Source organism: Eutrigla gurnardus (assembly GCF_963514095.1).
Source record: "Eutrigla gurnardus genome assembly, chromosome: 15".
Taxonomy (NCBI): Eukaryota; Metazoa; Chordata; class Actinopteri; order Perciformes; family Triglidae; genus Eutrigla; species Eutrigla gurnardus.
Window position 1 is genome coordinate 10954759 of NC_139938.1, and position 8329 is coordinate 10963087.

Here is an 8329-nt window from a genome sequence, read left to right on the forward strand (position 1 = left end):
GGGCGCCTTGTAGCTAGTAAGCTAGAAAAGTGATATATAAATGCAGGTCCATGAACCATTTAGCTTTTACCAAGAGTGCAGATTGCAAATACAACAGCCCCCTCTAAACGTTGAGGATATCTGCTGTCGGACTTGCAAGTTCCGTATACACTCCATTTCAGCATCGTTCCTTGTTCTGAAAGCACAACACAGGCTTCCCATAACTAGTTACGGTTGCTAACATTGGACAGTGGCTGTTCTAGGGAGGGGCTTAGTGAAGGGTCAATTCCATAATTCTTTAAGAAGAATAGGCTGACTGCATATGCAGTATTTCTATTCATGATCAGCATCAGATTACTGACAAATGCTGTAGGAGCTAATTTCCTATTTTACTCAACAGCCCCGTTGATTTCAGGTTCAGATTGTGTAAGGCTTCACCAGGCATTCTATTGGGTGGGGGACTTGGAAAGGGTTGTTGCACAAAAAAACTGAGATCAGAGGAGAAATCTGAGAGAGAAAATCAGGAATTATTAATGCACAAAAGCAGCATGAGTGTGAGGAGAAAGGCAGCAGCTGGTGAGCAGGAAGTATGTACAAGCAACAATATATCTGAGTGCAAGCAGGGGCTATTTAAATATGTTAGACCAGGATTTTGAGGGAAAGCATTACAAAATCTCAACGCAAATCAATTCACTTCAATTTGATTTAGAGTGTCATATCACAACAAAAGTAATCTCAGGACACTTTACACATGAGTAGGACTAGAACACGCTCAGAATTTTCAGTCAATGAATTTCAGAGTACCAACATCACCATGAGAGTTACAGCGACATTTTCAAAATCCCAACATCACCCAGGAGGTAGCATTGCAGTGTGACAGTGGGGAGAAAAAACAGACTTTTAGGCAGAAATCTTAGTTAGTTCTGTCTTTGTTTGTAGTGTTTCTGAACTGTATTACAGAGGTATGTCTTTATTGTTGCACCCCCTCAATGGATTGGACTAAATAACAGAAACATCTGTCATAGTAACGTCATAAATCTGCAGCAGTTTATTGATGCATTCCTTAAACGTATTTCCTCCAGATTGATCATACACTACAAAACCTCATTAAAAACAGTTGGTATGGCAATAAAAATATATTCACATCCAATGTAGTGATATGTTTGTAACTCGCAAACTGTCTGTTGAGGCTGTCACATTTGTGGCCGACTCTGCAGGGTCATATGTGGCATCAAGCTCTTCTTTGATGGTCTCCTTATTGGAGTGGATGTCAAACAGGGCATATTTACCTTAACTTACCGCTTCAGTGTCTGTGGTTGGCTGTCGGACTGTCGGTATTGATCCAACCTTTAGCCTCAGGCTAGAGGCATATTCTGAGCTGTACCGACCAATGTTGTCAAAGCTCCTGTCGGTGAAGTGCGTAGCACACAAACAAACATTTACGGATGCGTGTGGGCACATTTTCATCGTAGATGCTCGCTTTCGTTGATTTTGGCATTTTGGTTTACTGGTTTGCATGTAAATCATGCTGACAGCTAACAGGTATATGGGGATTATGTGGGTGTGACCACATAGCTGGAGCGGGTTCTAATGAGCCAAGATAACCCATATAAGGCACAGCAAAATTCGCCGCTGACGTAATTTAGTGGACATTCTGCAAACCGTTAGTTTATTCGGAGCATTTCTTTCAAATGGAGATAGAGAAACAGGGAGATGGTGGTCTTTTCTGATACTGTGGAAACCTATTGACACCCCAGGGACCAATTTTAGGTTTGAAAACCACGGAAAAGTCGATTTTTCATAATAGGGCCCCTTTGATAATACTAGCACTAAGAGTCAAACAAGACTGATCCTGGTGTCGGTGCACCAGGATCAGGTTTCACCATGATCCAGGGAGACCTGAGCCAGCCATAACTATAAGCGTTGTCAAAGAGGAAAGTTCTAAGCCTACTCTTAAATGTGGGAATGGTGTCAAGTCACGCTCTCTGAAAGACCACACTCTTCAGGGAAGATAGGAAAAAAGCTCCATAGAAACTCATTATTATAAACCAGAAGGAAAGCCAGAGAGACCGACAAGTTGCGGTCCAACTCTGCACTTGCAAACACAAGTTAACTATTACAAAAAAAAAAGTGGAATATGAGCTTCAATGACTGGAAAACACACGTCTGTGTTTAAATGAGAACACAGATAGCTTGACTGAGACACTTTGCAGCACATATCTGGGAGATAGTAAACTATGTTTTTGAGTTATTACACCAGTGTGAAATCACATTGCTTTCATGCAACTTGGCGTTAAGAACAAGCAGTATTTCCCCCCTTTCAATTTTCTAATAGAGCTCAAGATACAATTCTAAATGACTAAGGCGAAATAAACCCCGACATTAAAAAGTAACACTCAATGACACTGACTAGCACTTCTGAATCACTGCACCATGTAATTGACCTTGCCTGCACAATATAGTTTGGGACCAGCCTCTATGTTGAATGTGTGCAGAAAGAAAGGCCTGTGTGTTGGAGCGCATTTCAGAGGATCCTTTCATAATTACATAAGGTTCTCTAACCAGTGAAAAGCTATACAAAAACCCAAACTAGCGGTTATTAATTTGGATACAGAACACAAGGCAGATGGAGCGGATAATTGTAAAGAGTCGCTGAGCAGACAGCAGAGTGTTTAATGGAATTCAAATTTAATTCCCCCCCAAAGGCAATAAATCTTATCCGTTTCAACAAAATCCCCTCTAACAGTGAGTGTAATGATGCTGCATGTTCATGTGTGGACAACTCAGCATGTTTTGCAGGGCTACATGTAATGGATCAGCAGCAGCCTTTCTGTCTGACTATGCTCTTAAGCGCAGAAACTCCTGGTGAAAAATGTAGTTTTTACATATCATCGCGGAACCTCCACAGTGGATGACGTACAATAAGACTTTTCAGAATTTGTATCTTTAAAAATGTAATTGAGGCATTTTCTCATCATTTCCAGCACTGAAATCTGAACATTGGATAAAACCAGGTTTCAAATTTTGTTTCATTTTGTTGACATATTAGAGTCAACAAACACCTCTTTATGTCCAGCCAACCAAATTATCTGTTTCTGTACTCCTGTGGAAGAAGAGATGTGGGTGTGGTTTGTACTAGAAGTTGCATTCAATTCCATTAAACCTATGATAAATACAGCATGTTGACCGTCTGCTTTATGGTCTATTTGACTCTACATGGACCATAATCTACTAATTGAACCAGAATAGTTGCCCCCTGATGGCCAGCAACAAAGTACCATTCCAAATACAAATTACTTGATTCACTGTAACTACGTTTTATATGTTTTCTCTGTTATACGTTTCTAGTTTAGACAAGCATTCAAGAAAGTTATTCATTGTTTTTGTGTATTGGAAACTCCATCCGTAGCAGCATTTCAAACTCAAACAGTAGTTTATCAGTTTTTAAAAAACCACCATTCTCACCTGTCCCTGAACAATGCAGCAGACGTGTTCTGGTGGGTGGATGCATGTATTTCTTTTAGTCTGATAATAGACAACATAATAGGCCAGACAGACAGTATTGTGTGACCGTCGAAAGGATTAGGATTAGTATGTGGATACCCTTTTAACACATCCTTCAGGTTATCAATTATAATTGAAACACCTCCCTAGGGAGGCGCCCAGGGGGCATCCTTACCAGATGCCTGAACCACCTCAGCTGTCTCCTTTCAATACAAAAGAAGCAGGGGCTCTATTCAGAGTCCCTCACGGATGACTGAGCTTCTCACGCAATCTCTAAGGGAGACGCCAGACAGCCTCCTGAGGAAACTCATTTCGGCCGCTTGTACTCGCGATCTAGTCATGACCCGTCCCTCAAGACCATCGTTGAGGGTCGGAACGGTAGATCAAGAGCTTTACCTTCCGGCTCCGCTCTCTTTTCGTCACAACGGAGCGGTACAGCAAATGCAATACAGCCCCCGCTGCTCCGATTCTCCGGCCAATCTCACATCCATTGTCCCCTCACTTGCGAACAAGACCCTGAGGTAGCCTACTTGAACTCCTTCACTTGGGGTAAGGACTCATTCCCTACCTGGAGCAGGCAATCCAACGGTTTCCTGCTGAGCACCATGGCCTCAGATTTAGAGGTGCTGATCCTCATCCAACCGCTTCACATTCGGCTGCGAATCGATCCAGTGAGTACTGGAGGTCACAGGCCGATGATGCCAGCAGGACCACATCATCTCCAAAAAGCAGCGATGTGGTCTGCAGCACACAGAACTGCAAACTCTCCTCCCCTGTCTACGCCTCGATATCTTATCCATGAATATCACAAACAGGATTGGTGCAGCCCTGGCGGAGGCCAACCCCCACTGGAAACAAGTTTGACTTACTTACTTACTTGAAGTACCCGAACACAGCTCTCGCTTTGGGAGTACAGAGATTAGATGACCCTAAGAAGTGACCTCCTCACCCTTAACTCCTGCAGCACCTCCCACAAAATATCCCGGGGAACCCGGTCATATGCCTTCTCCAAGTCCACAAAACACATGTAGACTGGATGGGCATATTCCCAGTCCTCCTGCAGGGACCTCGCAAGAGTAAAGAGCTGGTCCGTTGTTCTACGGCCAGGATGGAACCCACATTGTTCCTCTTCAATCAGAGGTTAGACTTTCGGCCGAACCCTTCATTCTAGCACCTTGGAGTAGACTTTACCAGAGAGGCTGAGTAGTGTGATACCCCTGTAATTGGTACACACTCTCTGGTCCCCCTTTTTGAACAGGGGGACCACCACCCCGCTCTGCCACTCCTTAGACACTGTCCCTGACTTGCATGCAATGTTGAAGAGACTTGTCATCCAAGACAGCCCCTCCACCACCAAAGTCTTCAGCATTTCTGGACAGACCCGCTGCTTTGCCTCCCTCACGGCAGAGGCTGCAGCCCTTCGGGCCTGTCAGTACCTTGCAACCCCCTCTGGAGTCTTCCGAGATGCTCCCAGATGACTATTGATGAAAAAATATGAGTTGTGTTATTATTATTCACAAGATATACTATTATGGGGTGAAATAAATAAGCAGTTAACCCTGAGAATGAACTGAATTATTCTTCACATGTTCAGACAATGTGAGTACAAATACAGGATTCCACTGCCACTAATTCCACTAAGCATTTGGGCCCACTTTTCTTCGTAAAAGCAAAACAACATTTTGCCTTTTGGGAGAGTGTGCATGTTCCATATTATAATGCAAATAGTTTATTATAGTTTCTAGGGGACACAATGCTACATCGGTCCCCAGCAAGGAGGATTGTGTCCATCTTTGACGATACTGTCTGTTCAAGATAAATGAAAAGACATGTATCCTGATGTAAGAGTGTTTTAATTGTTTGTTTGCTGGTTTCTCTTTGAAACGGTATACACCGAGCCATGTACCATTACACCTCTAATGTGTGCTTTAGTTTATATTTCCTTGTCTTCAACAGGATGGTGTCTCTTCTTGAAAACATGAAATGGGCATCAAGCAGCAGAGCTTCCTGAATCAACATTCAGGTCCCAGCCTCCTTAAAGTTCTGTATGCTAAACGTTTTTCCCCACATCGCTCCAAGGAGCCTTCAGTAGTCGGTGTCTGGGGGCGAAGCTCACTGTAGAATTCATATGAAGACTTAAAGAGTTCTGAAAACATTCTAAGGTACTGGGCTGTTTGTTTTTTTGCAATCAGCTTGTCTCCAGTGATTTTATAATGGCCAAGTGAACTCACTGAACCGCAACAAGGATTTTATTCCTTATATAACGAATTCACAAGTATTACTGCCATGCACTGTAGACCAAAACCATCAAGTAGGAAACATTTCCTCAAGCTTAATCAGCGAATTACCATTTTACCTTGTAAACCTGGACTCTACTCTCTATGTATTTGTGTCTATGTCACAATTTTTAAAATGTGTCCAACAATGATAAAGAGCACCACAGACAGCAGCTGCTCAATGGGCTGTCATGTAATCGCTCATTGCAACTCCTCACCATCAACGTATGTCCACTAAAAGTGTATGTTATTGTCGCTGAAAGGCTCCGATTGTTAAACGTGTCAGAAAACATTATCGAAAACATACAGAGAAATAAAATATTTTTCTTTACCTTTCACCTCATCCCATCTGTTTGTTAGGATGAAAAATGCTGAAATTACCCTCCAAGGCGTAACATGGAGCTGTTTGTTAATGCCTTCCAGAAGGGGGACCACCAAACATATTATGTAAACTGTCAATTTGTTTATGAAAGAGATCCCATTATATTCTATAACTGCTTCAGATAACTGAACACTACATGCATCACTTTGCTTGAAATTAATTTACATTTCAGTTGAGGAAGGAACTCATCAGTTAAGGGCCTTTTATTGGTAGTTTCTTAGGGTATTTATGCTGACAGCCATGGGCTCAGAGTAATGCATTGGTAACGTGTCCTGCATTAGTAGTTTGGGGGACAGCAGTCAACACTAAGAAAAGCAGTAGCAGCATAAAGGTGCAGGGTAAATGAACTCCACACAACCCTCTATCGTATCTTGGCACAAAAAACAATCCACAAAAAACTGTGTCAAACCACAGGAGCATCCAATGAAAGGTTTTCTAAACTGAGATATCTCAGCCTTGCTATCAGCCAGCACACCGGGTTATAGTCCCTAATTAACACAACAGCACGTTGACAAAATGCAAATAAGAATGATTTGCTTTGAAGAGGAAAAATAATGACCATCCTGGCCCATCAGATAAATAAAAGCCTACAAATCCAATTAGAGCTGGCTTTTATGATGGATGAAATGCACTCACTGTAATGGTTTGTTAATAATACTGCCCGTTTGCACAACAATGGACTAATGAGGGGAGACTGTTGGGATGTGACCCATTTGTATAAAACATCTGCAGCCGCTCACCATCACTGTGATCAACCGATGTTTGAAGCACCCAAATAGTGACAGATGAGTAGAAATAATGGTAGGTAGCAGAGCAGCTTGGTGATTGAATTTTTCAATTGCATTGTGGGTAGGAAGTCATGCGTGTGCTGTGGGCAGACAAAGTGGCAACACGCCAGGGGAAGTATAGAGAGAGCTTTGCGAAACATAACTGAACTTTCTTTTGGCAACTATCAGCTGCTTCTCAAAACTAATTGGTTAGCATATGGGCCAACTGTCAATTATCAGTCATTTGTGACATGGTGATGCATGGACTTATAGCGAAGTATGGAAAGATGACAACCGTGAAAATTGTATACTGTATATAAGAGGTGGACAATCCAGGCCAGCAATCTTCAACCTACTGCATCTGACTCGATTCTGGCATCTGGTGTGAAGCTGCTAACAAAGTGAGCTTCATAATTCAAGGTGAACTTGACAGCTAAGTGATAAAGTAATTTTAGTAGCTAACTGCATTGGTAGTGACCAATGGAAATAATAAATCAAGAGAGAAGTAGGGCCATTTTCTCATAGACTTCTATTCAATCATACTACAAACCAGACTTTTTAGAGTAATTGCAGCCCCTGATACCGGGGGCGGCTCAGAGGTAGAGCTCCAATTGTCCTCCAATCGGAGGATTGGGGCTCCCCCAGTCTACATGCCAAAGTGTCCTTTGGCAAGATACTGAACCCCCAATAGTCCTCGATGCTGCGCCATCAGTGTGTGAATGTGTATGAATGAGTTAGCTCCTGATGTGCAGGCGGCTCCTCTGCCATCAGTGTATGAATCTGTGTGAACGGGCAAAAGGGACCGAATGAAGTGTGAAGTGCTTTGAATAGATGGTTAGCTAGAAAAGTGCTATATAAATGCAGGTTCAGGTCCATGGTAGCCAGTAGAGAGATGTATGTTAAAGATACTTCAGCATTGGCTTCACATTTCAGAAGCCGAGGTTGCTGCCTGTTGCAAACAAAGGTTTGTGCCATTCGTGTAAAAGCATTTTGGGATGCTGAGCAGGCTGATTTTGGAATTGGTGTGATTCTTCTCTGGGACCCATGGTCTCATTCAATGGGAACAACTTTAAATGCAGGTGCTAACTACTGTCCATTTCCATGTAGTGATATTACAGTTTTTCACAATTGTTAGCACACGAGGATTCTCAAAACTGCACACACAAAACTGAAAACCTCACACACATTTGATAAACACAGCCATATTTTCAAATGACACACACATACCATTCATTGAGTACACACAACTAAGCATTTGCTGCACACTACCAGTCATTTACAGCACACTGAAGTGCAACATTGAAAACACAATAATAGAAATGGAACACACCATATGAATGACGATGACTCTGGAGAATGAGCCATTTCTGCAAACATAAAACAGCACACAAATATGCAGCAATTTTTTTTACTTTGGTACA